Consider the following 19,275-nt stretch of genomic DNA (forward strand, 5'->3'; position numbering starts at 1 on the left):
CCTAATCATACAGTTGGCATAGTAACGTAGAGTTTTCATAAGAGTAGGGTGAGATTGCACACTATACTGATGCTCTATCTAAATCAGCACACATCCAGCAGGTGATGTAAGGAAAAACTGGATAATTCTAATGTGAACCAGGGTTATATTTCTTTGGGAATATTAGTAATATGTACTATCCACTCTAAAAACAACAGAAATATCATGTAATTCATAGAAAGAAGATGGATCAATTCACTTTGTATTCTGCTAAATCTCTAAGCAAGCTTAAGCAATTTACTTTCTTGTTTCTCTTTTACAAAGTTGTTATTGAAGTATAACTGGCATGCAGTACTATATTAGTTTCAGGTATAACATATTGATTCAACAATTCTATGCATTACTCAGTGCTCACCATGATTAGTGTAGTCACCATCTGTCACCATCCAATGTTATTACAATATCATTGACTATATCCCCTATGCTTTACCTATCATTTCTTTGACTTACTTATTTTATAGCTGTAATTATTTTTTCAGTATGAATAAGTCTCCCTATAAATAGGATGAGCAGATATAGGTAAAGATATCTTATTTTGAGGAAAGTCTTTACTCATTATTTGAATGTGTTTACCCAAATAAAGCATCACTACTTATGTCGATGCGCTTATTTTGGTTGTTATATTAGAAAACTTTTGAAGTCATTACAAGCAACACCAGATGTGTCTAGGGATTCAGCCTTTGTGAAGGCAGCCTCAGGCTCTGTAATTTTTTCCTATTGCTGCCATAATAAATTATTTCAAATTTAGAGGTAGAAAACAACACGAATTTATTATTTTACAGTTCTGTAAAAGTCCTAGACTGGTCTCACTGGGCTAAAATCTAGGTGTCTAAAGGGCTGAATTCCTTTCTTGAGGTCAAGTTGAGAATATATTTCCTTGTATTTTCCAGTTTCTCAAGCCTGGCTAAATTTCTTGGTTAGGACCCCTTCCTCCATTTTTAAAGCCACCAGTGCAGCATCTCTCAAATTTTGCTTTTGTTGTTGCATCTCTTTGTGACAAGAAAGGTCCTCTCCTTTTAAAGATTATATAGTTAGTTGGGGCCAACCTGGACAATTCAGGCTAGTAGCCCATTGCCAAGGTCCTTAAACTTAACTACATTTAAAATACCCTTTGCCATGTAAAGTAACATATTAAAAATTTGGGGTGTTAGGGTGTGAATATCTTTAGGGACCATGATTCTCCCTATCACGTATTATCACCTTGAGTTCTCTGGCAAAATAGGGATGCAGACCCAGTTCTGGATATAATCTCATTTCTGCAGCATATTTCCTATACTATTTTGCTGGAGGCATTGTCAGCATACCATAAGAGCTACTCTATTTTTTTTTTCATGAATTTGGCAAATATACAATTTCTATTTTGTTCCAGACACTGGGGTTAGGTATTGAGGAAATAAAAGTAAAAGACAGAGCCTCTGTGCTCAAGGATCTTGCAGTAGATTAAAAGACAATTGCACGGTGTCATCAGGGTAAGCACAATGTGCCATGGGATCTCATGGGATACCCACCAAAGCCTTGAAATTACAGCAAGATGTCCTGTAGAGAATTACATCTAAACTATAATAAATCCTTTGCAAAGAACAACCATGTGTGGAATTGGAGAGGTTATAGGACCATTACATTTTTTATGTATTTTACTGCTATATTCTGGAGTTAACGATGGTACAAGAAACAGACTTCTGCTCTAAGGAAATGGATAGTCCAAGACCCAAGGAGTTTAGTGTTCTAATCTAATAAACTTAGTAGAGGTGAGAACCTTTATACATCATTGTTAGAGCAAGTAAGGACAGAGAAACAGTGGAAAAAAACTGAGGTGGTTAAGAGAGTTGAAAGACAAGAATGTACATGTTAAGAAATGCCCACATGAAAGACTTATTTAGATTGTAAGAACACTGAAAAGAACAAAGGTGTTCTTTTTTCTTTTTTTAAAAAATAAGTGTTTATTCATTTTTGAGAGAGACAGTGTGAGCTGGGGAGGGGCAGAGAGAGAGGGACAGAGGATCCAAAGTGGGTTCTACACGGACAGCAGTGAGCCAGATACGGGGCTCAAACTCATAAACCATGAGATCATGATCTGAGCTAAAGTTGCACAGTCAACTGACTGAGCCATTCAGGTGCCCCAAGAGCAAAAGTGTTCTAAACTTGAGGAAGTTTACCACATAGAAGTGATTTTTTTTTTTCATCTCAGGAAAAATGTTCAGTTGTTGATCATTTTGAGTGTTTTTAACCTTCAGTTGACCTTTTAAAATGGACTTAGTTTCCAGTAAAGCAGTTACTTTTTACAGATAGGCAGAGTAGAAAGTGTTCTGAAGAAGAGAAAATACTTTTTACTGAACTTAGTTATCATTTATTTGGGATAAAGGACTAATTTACAGAACTGATTCATTAGCCTGGTCTTATTTTTGAATTATGGTGCTAAACAGTTTATGACCTGACTACAATAATCACTTATCACTGAAATTCCCAGAAAATGTTTGCAGAATGCTTTCAGTTGTTCCCAAGAACCCCTTCTCACTCCTTATTTTTAAAAGCACTGGCAAGTTTCCATTTGTGACAACATGGATGGACCTAGAGGCTATTATGCTAAGTGAAATAAAACAGAAAAAGAAAAAAAATATAATTTCAATTATATGTGTAATCTAAAAACATAGCAAATGAATAAACAGACAGACAATAAGCAGAAACAGACCTATAAGTAGAGAGAACAAAATGATGGTTGCCAGAGGGCAGGGCATGTGGTGGATGAACAAAATAGGTGAAAGGAGGTGGGAGATACAGGCTTTTAGTTATGGAATGAATAAGTCATGGGGATAAAATGTACAACATAGGGAATATAGTCAATGTTATTGTAATAGTATTGTATGGTGAAAGATGGTAGCTGTGGTGAGCATAGCAGTGATATATAAACTTGTCTCATCACTATGGTGTACACCTGAAACAAATGTAACATTATGTGTTGACTATACTTCAAATAGAAATAAAAGATTGGCGAATTTAGATGATACTACCATCCTGCAAACTCCTAAAAGGACTGTGTGAATTCTGGACATGTTAGGAGAATGTTACCAAGGGGCGCCTGGGTGGCTCAGTCACCCAACTTCGGCTCAGGTCATGATCTCGCTGTTCACGAATTCGAACCCCGCATCAGGCTCTGTGCTGATAGCTCAGAGCCTGGAGCCTGCTGTGGATTCTGTGCCTCCCTCTCTCTCTGCCCCTCCCCCTGCTCACCCTCTGTCTTTCTCTCTCACAAAAATAAATAAATATTGAAAAAAAAAGAAAGGAAAAAAAAGAAAAATGTTACCAAAATTCATGTAGGATGAAGGAGGGCATAAGAACACCTATGAAGTAGACCCCTCTGTTTCATCCGCTACTCCATGTCCTGCTACATTGCATTCTACACTTTGTATTTCCTTTAAATCTGGACTTCTGACTTATCTGTACTGAACATCTTTTTCTAAAAAAGGTGGGCTGGGTCAAAGAATCTAGTTTACGAGCAGAGTATTATTATTTCATCTTATCACAAGATGTTTGTCGCTTTCCAATAAAAAACCTCAGTCCTTTTGTATGTTGTGTTAATTATATAAATTAACTTAAATACCGCATTGACAAAAATAAATAGTTGAGTAGGTACATTTTAACTTACAGGGGTAGCAGGCACACACACACAAAAAAAGACAGATGTGCTTATTAGTTTTGTCCTAAGAGCTTGGAATTCTTAAATTTTATTCTCATATTGCAATTTAAGAGAATAGGAACTCCAGAATTTTCAAGTGGAATAGGGAGTTCTTGTAATAAAATATGAAGAACATGCATGTTATTATATTATAAAGATTTGCAATTATGCCTTGATCACAGCTAAGGGATTACATGTTTTTAATGAAGTGCGCATTGTCAGTGTGCAAAGCAATAAATGAAAAAAGTTACGGAACGGAAAATTTAATATATATGATAATACACGTAAATCTATTAGAGAAAGAAAAGCAGAATTAATTATAATTCAGTACCCAGAGGGTGAATAAAAATGGTAAAGAATTATGAAATAAAAAATTCATTTTGTAATTAGTTTAGCATAGTAAAATTAGAAAAGAAGTAAGTTTTTTTTAAAGGTCCTGATAATTTATAAAATATTTCATGAAAGGAGAGCAGGAAAAATGTTAATTATAAGCAGTACCTAAAAGGGAAAAAATCTATTGTATCTTGAAATAACAATGATTAACTTTCTAATTAATTCATGGTTTCATTTGAAAACTAATCACAACAATGTTTTGAATACTCTAAATATTCAAGTGAAATGCAAAGATATGCTTAAAACATTTGTGAAGCTCAAGTGGTTTTGAGCACCAATAATTCCTCCAAGGCCTTCTGGAAAAGCAACATGAAGTTAAACTTTTTCTTCATTCTTCGGGATTGTTCAACATAGTTATTAACATTTGTGAGAGTTCTGATGGCTATTTGCTTATGTATCAATTTGGTTGTTCTTTTTTTAATAAAAATTTTAAAGTTTATTTATTTATTTTGAGAGAGAGAGGCGGCGGGGAATGAGCAGGGAAGGGGCAGAGAGAGAGAGAGAGAGAAGCACTGTCAGTGCAGAGCCCGATGTGGGTCTTGATCTCATGAACTGTGAGATCATGACCTGAGCAGAAACCGAGAGTCGGACACTTAACTGACTGAGGCACCCAGGTGCCCCTCGATTTGGCTGTTCTTAACAATACATCAGGAAATGCATTTTTTTACTATATAGTGTTGCTGTTTTCAGAGTAGAGTTATTGTGATGGAAAAAAGTATCAACAAAATGAAGTAAAGATACAGAGCCAGAACTTATTTTTTCAGTCTCATATGTGGAGTGTACCTACAACAGTCTAAAAGCCACCTCGTTAATAGTTTAGGCTTGATGTATGCACATGGATTTTGAACCATTGTAGAATGATGGACTGCACAATTTTAGGTGAGATATAACCTTAGTGCAGGATTCAGAGAGATTGAAAGTTGTTTGTGACTAAGCATGGTTGATCAATTTGATCAAAAGTAATTCTTTGACTGTTTAATGGTTCTGCACCCAATGGAGTAGATGTATCTCAAAAAACCTCTGAGGAAAAATTATTTTAGTATATTGTATTATATTTCAAGGCAAATGATACTGACATTTGCATTACTAGTTCAACTGAGGTTGTCAACTAAAAGTTCTGATTCAATTCAAAAGTTCTGGCCAGTTTGTTACATAGAAGCCCAATGTGTTTGGTTAGGAATTGTAAATGCCTCTCAAAGGTTCCCTGGCTTCTTGTTTGCCAGGTTTTGATATTTAGTATATTATTTTAATGCAACCGAAATTCCTTATTTGTGTGGAATTGGCTACCTGCTATGAACTGAATTGTGTTCCTTTAAAATTAATATGTTGAAACTATGACCCCCAAAGTGACTGTATTAGGCAGATAATTCTGATTAAATGAGGTCAAAAGATGGGACTCTAAATCAATAGGACTCATGTCCTTATAAGAAAAGAAACACCAGAAGTCATTCTCTCCTCTCTCTCTCTCTCTCTCTCTCTCTCTCTCTCTCTCTCTCTCTCTCTCTCTCTCTGTGCATGAACAGAGAGTCCATGTGATGATGTGAGAAGGTGACCATCTACAAACAAGAAGAGACATCTTACCAGAAACCAATCCTGAAGGCACTTTGATCTTGGACTTCTAGCCTCCCAAACTGTGAGAAGATAAATTTCTCTTCTTTAAGTCACCAAGTCTTTGGTATTCTCTTATGGCAGCCCTAGCAGACTAATATAGTACCAAGTGGGAGGGTTGGCTGGATTAAATTAAATATTTTGTGATCATGTGTCTTAATGTCCTTGTGTAGGGAACCTGGGGATTAGATTCTAAATGCATTGGAGACCCAGGCCATGTGTTGGATGTGGTTTTGGGGTTTGCTTTATCATGGATAATGGGTAAATACTCAGGAAAAATAATGCAGAGATCAATAGAGCCATCTCTTGTTTTTCTAAACTTTAGTTTTATGTGAAGTATTATGTTACTTATGCATACAATATATATAATATATGTATGTTAATTACAATGTATGTATTACAATATATATATTCATTACTATATATATATATATATATATATATATATATTCATACATTTTATGATCATTTTGGTGGAATATTCACCATTTTATATCATTCTTTTAGGCCAGTGTTTTAATGGTTTCAGAGCAGTGTAACCTGACACAAATCTCTATATAGGCCTGCCTCTTAGTTCATATTTCTGTGCCTTTTTCATCTTTGAAGAAAGTTCATAATGAGTAAAGATATTTTAATGTGTATAATTCTATGGGGAGGACATGGAGGGACTACTGATTTCTTCATCATATAAAACCTATTAATTTGACTGCTTATTTTCATTAAGAGAAATCAAAACTCCATGCATTCTATTTTGTAGTACTTTTTTGGCTAAAAGCTACAGTTGTTAGTAATCATGTCTTCATAAATTAAAAACACTACTTTCATCTCCTCTACTCCATTTCATTGGGATAGGTATTTTTTATTCTGGTTACATAAGTCAGCTAAGATGGGATAGTTTTTAATTTGAGTGAAACACTCTCAAAAAGAAAAAAAAATGTTTCGGGTATACATACTGTTACAAAACACACTGCTATTTTCCAACTTTGCAAAAAATGAAAACATTTATTTACCATCTTGTGACTTTGAAAATAAGTACTACTATTTGACAGCATTACATCTTTTATTTGTAGCAGTATTAAGGAAAAATATGGACAGACTAGGGCTCGAATCTCTGGCTCTGTCTCTTGACCTTATTAAAGTCATTTTACTTTTTGACCTTGGTTTTATCAGCAACATATGTATAATAATTTATGTCTTGAGGTTGTTATAAAGACTGAGTAAAAAATTTGTGTTATACTATGCATGGTGACACACACATAGGTAATGAAAATTATTTCCCTAAAGAATGAAATTTTGAAAAGCTTCTATTAATTCACTGCATTCATGGTTGCTAGAAGCTCGGCCTGAGGTCAGTGTGGATGTTTTTCCAGAATGTCCTATGTTTCCAAATGGTGCTGGGATCAGTATATGGGCATGGCTCAATCTTTTACTTTGTGCTTGCTTTTTAGGGCATATGTGAAAGGATTAACTGAAGTAACACATATCTGCAGAGTACTTTTCATAGCCCCTGAGATGTAGTAAGTGGCCACCACAGTGAATGGTAGCCAGTGACATCATGATCATTAACCACCCTTCAGGGATCAGTACTGCTCATTCCCTATTCTGGTTACCTCGGTGGTGGTTCTAGGCAATGACATAATGATTTGGGGACTGGCTGCATTTATTATCCCTGGGTTTTATTTGTAGAACAGTCTACACTGAATTAAGCAGTAGCGACAGGGACAGAATGAAGGCTCCTCAGTATATTCTGTCATTATTCCATTTAATTTTTGACATGATTTAAAAGGTGAACACAGACAAATATAGGATAGAAGGATAGATGAAAAGTGCAGGTCTCTTACATAGATTCCCCATCCCTGCCCCCTCTCTTTCTCTCTCTTTTGTTTTGCACACTTGTTTGCAGCCAGGAAAATATTTCAGCCATATATAATAGTGACAGAATATCCTCTACTGCATAATGATTGATAAACTATGTGGTAACATTTGAAAAATAAGTACATTGGAACTAGTCCAAGTGGTGACAGCAATTTATTCAAATAGCATTAGAAATAGAAATAAATTACCTTATTGAATTTTTCAGGACCCTGTGAGTGTTAGTCAGATGCTTGTACATGTAGATGTCTGATGTACTTCTAGATGCATATATAAAGTTTATAAAGGACAATGTTTTTCTTAAACAACTGTTGTTTTTACTAAAGTTGTTAGTGGGTATGAGTAAATTACACACATAGAAAGAACTCCAGCATCGGGAAATATCACATGTGGCTGATGAATGAAATGAAAGTACCAAATCAACATAATGATCACATTTGGTACTAGAAGGAAATAAAAATTAGCACAGGACATAGATTCTGAATATATATATTTATGAAATGAATAATTCCGGGGTGAATCAAAGCTGTGTATCTTAAGGATAACACCTTAGGTGTAACATGCTTCTATTTCATGAATGTATTACTGTGTGCGTGTATTTTTTATGTTAGTTTATGATGTGACATAAATAACAGGAAAGAAATGAAAAAAATCTTTTAAAAAAAATCCAGAAATATTAAGGGGCTGTTAAATGGACTAGACTTGTCTTTAATGCCATATCACCAAACTCTACAGTTTTATCCTGTCCTTTGACATGCATTCATCTAGGTTTCTTGTGTCCACTCATTTCTAGTATCAGGTCCATCTTCCTCAGGCAGTGTTTTCATTCTCCTCTTGCTCCACCTGTCACAATCTTGGATACCTTGAGTATTGGATAGTGCACTTGGCCTTCTGTTGAAAGGGTGGAATGGATCTGAGAACTTCTCAGCATATAATTACAGTGACATTGACTTACTGTATTACTCTTTGGCTTGGCAATACCCCTGACATTCACTGAGTAACAGTGAATAGCTGTTGAATTAATTTATGGATGGAGGTTACCTAGGTGAAGACAGAGAGGCTGAGAAAGGGGAAAGGTGTTTCTGCATATTAAATAGCATGCAACAGAAGTAAAACAAGACATGCCTAGAATATTGTTCATGGCATTATGAATGAGAGTGGCAGTGTAGCAGAGTGGAGGGTGTACTACATGGGAAGAACTGAGTCTGGAGATCAGGCCTGGATTACCAAGAGTTGGGCAAGACATTTTATCTCCTGTCCTCCCACTGATTCATTTCCAAGGTGTATATTTTGGACTTGGTTGCCTCTAAAGGGTTATTTCATGTCTTGGTTTGGCTTTTACAATTGGACCGGTGATAGAATTGCCTGCCACTGTTTCCATTAAATTATAAGTAACAAAATTTGGCTAGGTATCTAATACCTTGGGAAAGAGGTATAGAATTCTAGGTGTCACATGATAAATCAGAGCAATGTTTCAACAAACGGAGATTAATTTTTAAGGTAGCAGTATGATTTAATGTATCAGAGATATTTTAAATTTATACTAGTATAAAATGCTTTTTTTTAATATATGAACTTTATTGTCAAATTGGTTTCCATACAACACCCAGTGCTCATCCCAAAAGGTGCCCTCTTCAATGCCCATCACCTACCCACCCCTCCCTCCCACCCCCCATCAACCCTCAGTTTGTTCTCAGTTTTTAAGAGTCTCTTATGCTTTGGCTCTCTCCCACTCTAACCTCTTTTTTTTCCTTCCCCTCTCCCATGGTCTTCTGTTAAGTTTCTCAGGATCCACATATATAAAGTGTTTTTAAGAAACTGGAAAGAACAAGTATGTCACTTAACCAGAATCATAAGTTCATAACGAATAATTAACAGTATTGATTTTTGAAAGCTATCAGAAATAGTTGATATTAGAGAGCTAGGAATAACTATTTCAGGATATTTATTATTATTCAAGCTTTTATTAGGGAATTGCTCTAATTTTGATATTTGGGTCTTAGTAAATTTCTAGAGAAGTAAGAGAGAATAAAAAAGATTAAATTTAGTAATACAGAATTGAAAAGAGATTGTAAGAGTCAATATATTAGGGTTTTTAAAATTAGGATGGAGAAGATTCCTAACTGTTTTCAAGAATTTGAAAGGGAATTATGAAAAGGATTATGTTCAATTATTCTTCATCTCCATTGGAGATTGAAAGGGAAGCAAGGGGCTTAATTTGCATCAAAAAGAAGAATTCATTTAGCTCGAGCTTTTTTTTTTTTGGCTTAAATTGTGATTAAACATTATAACAGTTGACCAAGAACTGTTAGGAGTTCCTACTTTTCTTTCTTTCTTTTTTGAGTGAATAGAGACGAACTTATATCTTTATCCATGTGAATGTACATTCTCACTTCATGATTCTTTGATGATCCTGTATGAACTTTTGCATTTCTACAGAGTTAGAAGCATTAAGGGGAGATTTGTTAGAAGATTTTTTTCTCCCTCCAAACATATTATTTTGTTTTATCCTTTAAGATGAAATCCAGCACACATTGTCTGCTTTGATATCTAAACAATCTTATGAACATTCATGCTAAAAAAAAAAGAGGCCAGGTAAAGGCCATTTAATTCTTTTTCGCCTTTATTCTTTCTCTCTGGTCCCAGGGTAAATGCAGAATTCATTTGAGAAGCTGCTGTGAAGTTGTGTGGGCTGCTGCATTCTCTGGCAGCACCATCCACGGCCTGCCAGTGCGTCTGAAGGGAGACAGGGTAGACTTGTGGCACTTTTTCAGTTTGTCTCTTAAACTCACTTCATGTATAAACAGCTTCGGTGAGCTTTTCAAGTGACTCCCAGGAGGTGGATCACCTCCTTACTGTTCTACATTAGAGTAAAATTTAGCAGACTTTTAAAAGCATTTCACAATCTCAGAACCGAAACATAAAATAAATTCAAGTATTTGGATTTTTGCCAAGTCCTTCAGAGAAAACTCAAAAAGACTCTCCTTTTCCAAAGAGCGAGGCTTGAAATTTCCCTTGAGGATTTAGTTAAATAGAGGGATCCATAGGCTCATGTCTTTCCAACTTCAGACATAGGAGATGATTGCCCTCCTAGGGTATTTGCCTGGCATCAGTAGATGCCTAGGGTTGCAAGCTGGTTAATAGTTGAGTGGTGTGTGTGTGTGTGTGTGTGTGGTTGTACCTTTGTAGCAGACAGAGAGAAAGTAGTAGGCTAAAAGGAAGGACAAGAGGACAATCATTAAATATTTGGAAATTAAAAGGAAGTTACAGAAAAATTTAGGAGTCATCATGAATTTGAAGGTATGTTCTAGAAATGTAAGGTTCTACTCCCAGCTCTGCTGCTTACTTTCTGCCTTGCAAATCCTTCGGCAAGTCTTTCTAGTTTCAGTTATTTCTTCCATAAAAAGGGAATAATAAAAATGACCATCTCACAGAATTGTCGTGAGAATTGAACCAGACAATGAATGAGAAATGTCTATTACATGAGAAACTTTGAACGCTAGCTAATATTAGGATGAAAGGTCAAAGAATACCATAAGTGACAAAAATCGGTGGCTGAATTAGCTGTTTTCACAAAGTTTGCAACTTCTTCGAACAATCCTGGATAAGCTCACCGAAGCTGTTTATACATGAAGTGAGTTTAAGAGACAAACCTTCTGCATTGGGATAAGTGCAGTTTCCCAGTGGGCCAGATATTACTGTTTGCTGCTATGCCCTTTGTCTGCTTCCAGAGGACATTCGTTATAGACTTGGTGCCTTACAGTGCACCTTGTGCACCTGTTTGTTGGCAGTCTCTTGAGGATGCATAGTTTGGGTCCAGGGCATTGGCTCAGCTTTGCCAGATCAAGTGGGACAGAATCTCCTGTCCCCATGAATATGCAACACTCAGGAGTTTCCAGCTGCTTCCTTGCCATTTACTGTTGGCTTTATCCCTGTGAGGTAGATGGGTAATTAGCATGGATTTTATAGCCACCTTAGGAGAGAAAAGGAAATAACCAAGCAAATATGAATGTGGTGGAGAATTTAATTGTCTACTGCTTCCTTCTTAGCAACCTAGATGCATTGTGCAAATGTTTTTCCACTCCTAGGGTTCACATGTGGTGGAATTCAAGTTCTTCCTCTTTTAAATAATCATTCATCCCAAAGGAAGTTTTCTCATTAACAACAACAAAAGCACACAAACATGTCAGTTGTCTACGATGATATTTATTCTTTCATATTTAAATAGTTGGAGATGGAGGAGAAAATAAGAACTATCAAATGTTGGGTTTCTGTATATCAAGCTGCATAAAGGTTTCTCTTTGACCTTTGGGAAAGTTAACATAAGGTGCCAGTATTCATATAATTATATTATTAAATGTTTGCCCACCCTTTCTCTCTCTGCCTGCCCCCCCATCCCTGTGTATTTGCAGGATATGAATTTTTTATTCATGTGAACTCTGAGGAAATAATAACAGTAAACAACATTAGTTGGATGCTAACTATGTAGCAGGCTCTTTCCTAAGCCCTTGTACATGTAGGCTTATGGGAGACATCAGGAGGAACAAGAACAAGTAAAGCTGCATGCTTTTGACATTTCTTAGAATGAAAACTCAGTGACCCACTTTATCCTTTTTGGTGGAGAGGTCCAGATTTGTGTATGTACTTCTGGTGAAATGACAGCATTCCTGGTTGGGATGTGTGCTGATTCTACTTCAAAAACAAAGTAACAGTTTAGCACATCAGTCAATTTCTTTTATAAATGCTTGGGTCCTTGGTGGCTAATTTTAAATCTTGTTTGTTTCTCTTCTCTTCCACATTCCGGCTCCTATTTTATATTCAGATCATATAGACTAATATGATTATTAGTTCAATTAATATACATTTTGAAAATTTATCTCACTAAATAACTAAATGTGTTTCAAAGACAGATGTAAATTGACTTTTGGATTGTCTAGAGCTTTTTTTTTTTTAAGGAGGGCAATCAACTATAGTCCTAAAATGAAGGAAAAAATACTACATTCAGCAAACATGTATGTATTTTTTTAACTTTTAAAATTTATTTTATTTTTGGCAGCTAAGATAAACAAAACACTATTTAGAATCTGAAAGAAGGTATAAGCAGTTCTCTTTATCATTAATCCCATTTTAAAATTCTGTTGCTCTGCTCCATTCAGAGATGGATGAGAGATTCCATCCCTCATCACCTTTATGCCCTCATTGGACAGTTTATTCTCATGTTTAAGCTGCGGCTTTTACAAACTGAATTCAACTTGAAGTTGATTTTGTCCACAACTGAGTTTCATGGAAACACTGCACAGGAAATTACTGGTATATGAGACCACAAATAACCATATTTTAATTTGATGTGGTACATCAAATTTTTTTCTCAAGTACTCTAGTATCCTTTGGAATGTCTCCCGATGTTAGAAAGTGAAGTCTGAACTAGTAAGGCTCATACTCCATGCTTCACTCTCCTGCAGTGCCATAAATGGGGAACTTGTAGATTTTCATGCTCAGTGTCTCATCTGCAGCCTCTGGAAAACATTTGGAGTGAGTTTGTTTGGTACATAGTAAGCAGATATTTAATTTTCACTGTTTTCTTTCCCAAACATATGATGTGGATCTCAGATAATACTCAGCTAGAAAAATAATAGATTTATATAAAGTGCAGTACCTAGGCAAGAGGATAAGAATAATAGGAAGATGGTTATTTAAATTTATTCACCCCACTTTCAACAATGGACAGATCATCTAAGCAGAAAATCAACAAGGTAACAATGGCTTTGGATGACACACTGGACTGGATGGACTCTACAGATATATTCAGAAAATTTCATCCTAAAGTAGCAGAAAACACAGTTCTCTCAAGCGCACATGGAACATTCTCCAGAATAGATCACATATGGGTCACAACTCAGTCCTCAACAGGTACAAAAAATCATACCATATCATGCATATTTTCAGACTACAATGCTATGAAACTTGAAATTAACCACCAAAAAATTGGAAATACTGCAAATATTTGCAGATTTAACAATATCCTACTAATGAAAGAATGGGTTAACCAAGAAATTAAAGAGGAAATTAAAAAGTACACAGAAGCCAATGAAAATGAAAACACAACAGTCCAAAACCTCTTGGATACAGGAAAGGCAGTCCTTGGAGGGAAGTATATGGTAATCCAGGCCTCCCTAAAGAAGGAAGAAATGTCTTAAATATACAACCTAATCTTACACCTAAAGGAGCTAGAAAAAGAACAGCAAATAAAGCCCAAAAATAGCAGGAGAAAAATAATAGATATTAGAACAGAAATCAATGATATTGAAATAAACAACAACAACAACAACGACAACAACACAGCAACGAGAGTAGAACAGATCAACAAAACCAGGAGCTGGTTCTTTGAAAGAATTAACAAAATTGATAAGCCCCTAGCCAGTTTGATCAAAAAGAAAAAGGAAAGGACTGAAATAAAATCGTGAGTGAAAGAGGAGAGATCACAACCAACACTGCAGAAATATAAACAATAATAAGAGAATATTATGAGCAATTATATGACAACAAATTGGGGAATCTGGAAGAAATGGACAAATTCCTAGAAACATATAAACCACCAAAACTGAAACAGGAAGAAATAGAAAATTTGATCAGAGCCATAACTGGTAAAGAAATTTAATCAGTAATCAAAATCTCCTAACAAACAAGAGTCCAGGGCCGGATGGCTTCACAGGGACGTTCTATCAAACATTTAAATAAGAGTTAATACCTATTCTTTTGAAGCTGTTCCAAAAAATAGAAATAGAAGGAAAACTTCCAAACTCATTTGATGAGGCCAAACTCAATTACCTTGATTCCAAAACCCCACTAAAAAGGAGAATTACAAACCAATCTCCCTGATGAACATGGATGCAAAAATTCTCAACAAGATACTAGCAAACCAAATCCACAGTATGTTAAGCAAATTATTCACCACAGTCAAGTGGGATTTATTCCTGGGCTACAGGGGTGGTTCAATATCCACAAATCAATCAACATGATACATCACATTAACAAAAGAAAGGATAAGAACCACTTGATCCTCTCAATAGATGCAGAAAAAGCATTTGACAAAATACAGCATCCTTTCTTGGCAAAAGCCCTCAAGAAATTCAGGATAGAAGGAACATACCTTAAGAACATAAAGGCCACATGTGAAAGATCCATCAGTAATATCATCATTAATGGGGAAACACTGAGAGCTTTCCCCCTAAGGTCAGGAACACGGCAGGGATGTCCACACTCACCACTGTTGTTCAACATAGTTTTGGAAGGCCTAGTCTCAGCACTCAGACACAAAAAGAAATAAAAGGCATCCAGATTGTCAAGGAAGAAGTCAAACGTTCTCTGCAGACGACATAATACTCTACTTGGAAAACCTGGAAGACTCCACCAAAAACTGCTAGAACTGATACATGAATTCAACAAATCACAGGATATAAAATCAATGTACATAAATAAATTGAATTTCTATACATCAATAATGAAGCAGCAGAAAGATAAATCAGGAATCAATCCCATTTAAAATTGCACAAAAACCATAAAATGACTAAGAAGAAACCTAAGAGGCAAAAGATATGTATGCTGAAAACTATAGAAAGCTTATGAAAGAAATTGAAGAATACACAAAGAAATGGAAAAACATTCCATGCTCATGGATTGGAAGAACAAATATTGTTAAAATGTCAATACAATCCAAAGCAATCTACACATTCAATCCAATCCCTATCAAAATAACACCAGTGTTCTTCACAGAGCTAGAACAAACAATTCTAAAATTTGTACTGAGCTAGAAAAGACTCCGAAAATGAAAATCAAAGCAGGAGACATCACAATTCTGGACCGCAAGCTGTATTACAAGGATATAGTCATCAATACAGTATGGTACTGGCACAAAAATAGACACATAGATCAGTGGGACGGAATAGACAACCCAGAAATGGGCCCACAAATATATGGCCAACTTCAACAAAGCAGGAAAGAATATCCAGTGGAAAACAGATAGTCTCTTCAGCAAATGGTGTTGGGAAAACCAGACAGTGACATGAAGAAAAATGAACCTGGACCACTTTCTTACACTTTACACAAAAGGAAACTCAAAATCAATGCAAGACCTAAATGTAAGAAAGGGAATCATCAAAATCCTAGAGGAGAAAACAGGCAACAACCTGTTTGACCTTGGCCGCAACAACTTCTTACTAGACACATCTCTGGAGGCAAGGGAAACAAATGCAAACATGAACTATCGGGACTTCATCAAGATTAAAAGCTTCTGCACAGTGAAGAAAACAACAAAACTAAAAGCAGCATGTGGAATGGGAGAAGACATTTGCAAATGACATATCAGATAAAGGGTTAGTACCCAAAATCTATAAAGAACTTATGGCACTCAACACCCAAAAAACAAACAATCCAGTGAAGAATTGGGCCAAAGACATAAATAGACACTTTTCCAAGGAAGACATTCAGATGGCTCACGGATTCATGAAAAGATTCTCAGCATCACTTATCATGAGAGAAATACAAATCAAAACCATAATGAGATACCACCTCACACCTGTCAGAATGACTGAAATAACAGTTTAGGAAACAACAGATGTTGGCAAGGATGTGGAGAAAGGGATACACTTTTACTTGGCTGGTGGGAATGCAAACTGGTGCAGCCACTCTGGAAAGCCATGTGTAGGTTCCTCAAAAAATTAAAAACAGCGCTACCCCTACAACCCAGCAATTGTAGTACTAGGTATCTAAAAGATACAAAAATGCTGCTTCAAAGAGGCACATGCACCCCAGTGTTTATAACAGTACTATCAATAATAGCCAAGTTATGGAAAGAGTTTAAATGTTTCAACTGATGAATGGATAAAGAAGATGTGAATGGAATACATACATACATATATACAGAATGGAATATAACTTGGTGATCAAAAAGAATGAAATCTTGCCATTTGCAACAACATGGATGGAACTAGAATGTGAAATAAGTCAGTCAGATAAAGACAAATATCATATGACTTCACTCATATGTAGAATTTAAGAAAGAAAACAGATGAACATGGAAGGGAAGGAAAAATAAGATGAAGAGAGAGAGGGAAGCCCACCATAAGACACTCTTAAATATCGAGAACAAACTGAGGATTGCTGGAGGGGTGTTGGGTGGGGGGATGGTTTAAACGGGTTCTGGGAATTAAGGAGGGCACTTGTTGGGTTGAGCACTGGATGTTATATGCAAGTGATGAATCACTAAATTATACTGGATTTGAATAAAATTAAAAAACAAATAAAAATAAATAAAGAAACAAATAAATTTACTAAAGTATAAGGAGAGGAAGAGAGTGAGAAAGAATAAAATGTTCAAATAATTAAGTTATAGAAATGAAATGTATTACTTTTGAATTTTATATGATAGGAAAACTAAAAAATCTCATTAGTAAGTGGAAACAACTTAAAATAGGCCTTCATTTTTCTACATATGAGAAAAATGGAAGGAAATGTTACAACTTCTTTCAAGTTTCTACTAGTTGTAAGTTATTTCAAATTATGGATTTGCTTGGTCACATCAGAGGTTAAGGTTTACTTGAATTTCTCCCCTGAGCTCTGTGGTTTTCTGGAAACAAAGAAGAAAAGATAAAAAAAAAAAACTCTAACATCTTGAGTGACTTCATTATGTATACAAAAGATAAATTTGTAAATTTCATTGTTTTTTAATCCCCAAACATATAGTATGAATCTCAAATAATACTCAGCTAGAAAATAATGGATTTATGTAAAGTATAATAAAAGGTAAAAAGAGGAATAATAAAATGATTAAGTTCATTAAAGTATAAGGAGAAAAGAGAACTTGAATTTATTTTTATATGAAATATGGAATAGAAGGAAAATAAAATTTTCTTTGGTTTGTTAGGTGCTATTATGAACACTGTATCCATTCATGCTTACAATTACACGGGAATTTTAAATTATGTAAAGCATGAAATTTTGAACCTAGTCATTTGTCATATTTCCAAATTCCCACAAGATGGCAGAATTTCAGAGCATTTAGAGAATGTGCCTGGATAAGTAGCTAGAATTATTTTAAATCTTGTAACTAGGTTAAGCACAAATCCTGTTTTCTGATCAGTGATGCAAATAATCCACAGAGCAGGGTCCAATTCTACCTCTCGTTATTTAAAGATTCTACTAAATTGAACTAATGAAACAATGGATTGTGAGTTTACAGTACTACTAAGGTTGAGAACCACTTTCTTATTTTTAAACTCTAATTTGAGGTCACTGATAATCACCCAGGAATGTGCTGCCTCATCTGTGTGTTTCATTTATTTTATTCATGAGGGTCAGAGATGAGCAGGGATGCAGGCCTTAACAGATGGAACTCCGCGTCTTGGTATTTTAGAGGTTCCAGTCACATGGTAGTGTGGTTCTGTAAGCAGTGAGGAGCATTCAGCCCTGTCCATCAGCAAGCTTCTGCTTATAAATATTTAAATGATTAAGTTTAACATGCACTGGGTGATACAGGCTTGCTGTTGGAATCTTTGGAGAAGCAAACTCCTTTCTCTCTCTCTCTCTCTCTCTCTCATTCTCTTATTCCATCTGTCTCTCTTTTTTGTTGCTAGTGGTGATTGTAACTGTTAGTGACTCATCAAAGACAAGTCCCTAAGAAGCTATTGATGCTTTTGTAGCCTAAGGAAGGAAAAAGGGTTTCTGGAATCAAATTGGAGTAAACTACACTAATAACCTAAGACAGAGGTTTGAAGTTAGCACCTGTTTCAAATTTTGCCTGAGTTTATATTTGTCTTTTTTTCTTTTTCACAGATGGGCTTTTACATTCTTTTTTTTAAATGTTTATTTTATTTTTTTTGGGGGGGGGGGGAGAGAGAGAGAGAGAAAGAGAGCACCCAAGTGGGGGAGGGTCAGAGAGAGAGGGAGACACAGGATCTGAAACAGGCTCCAGGCTCTGAACTGTCAGCACAGAGCCAAATGTGGGGCCAGACTCATGAACAGTGAGATCATGACCTGAGCCTAAGTCTGCGTTCAACCTACTAAGCCACCCAGGTGCCACTAAATTCTTTAATGTGTTTCATTTGTCTATCTATGGATAGGGTTATCTGGGGATAAATGGCATTTCTCTTTTGAAGTTACCTTTCTAAGCTAGAGTGTTAGGCAACTAAATTAGCTAGAGAGCTAGACATTTCCTTCATTTGATGAGTAGGGTATCTTTACTTTTGAAAATAATTTAAGTGATAATCTTGGTGCTAACATTATACTTCTGCCTGAATGTACCCAGAACTTACCCAGTGCTAATGGGAGGTGTCAAAGCTCATGAGAAGAAATTACTAATGGCAAACATCTCTAAACTGAGGATAAATAATTTGTTATCTCTTAATGTCAGAATTGTGAATGATGGCACTTGGTTTTTATGGTGTTATGTGAGGGTATCTGAACTTGAGAAGTGATTGTGTTAATTGGTTAGATGGAGGATTGTGTGGAGGCTAATAAATACTTGGGGTAAAGTTTATTTACGTGAGCTGAATTTAAGTTGTTGCACCAACTGCTCCCAAAATGCTTATGGCACTGTGTGGGCAATATTTCTTAAGGTTTGGCAAACTAAATTGTTTTGCCTCCCCAGTGACTACATCGAAGGCATAGCCACTGTTCAGGGGTGACTCAGTAAC

General features: G+C 35.7%; 1 long non-coding RNA gene across 1 annotated transcript in view; it reads left to right on the forward strand.

Moving 5' to 3' along the window:
- Positions 1 to 5,627: 5,627 nt before the first annotated feature.
- Positions 5,628 to 19,275, forward strand: part of LOC131517157 (uncharacterized) — a 42,319-nt gene continuing 28,671 nt past the window's right edge. The window contains exon 1 of the long non-coding RNA XR_009264431.1: positions 5,628 to 5,738. This is a non-coding gene — a long non-coding RNA (uncharacterized LOC131517157). The remainder of the gene's footprint in view (positions 5,739 to 19,275) is intronic.

This window comes from Neofelis nebulosa, chromosome 7, assembly GCF_028018385.1.
Source record: "Neofelis nebulosa isolate mNeoNeb1 chromosome 7, mNeoNeb1.pri, whole genome shotgun sequence".
In the NCBI taxonomy this organism is placed as follows: Eukaryota; Metazoa; Chordata; class Mammalia; order Carnivora; family Felidae; genus Neofelis; species Neofelis nebulosa.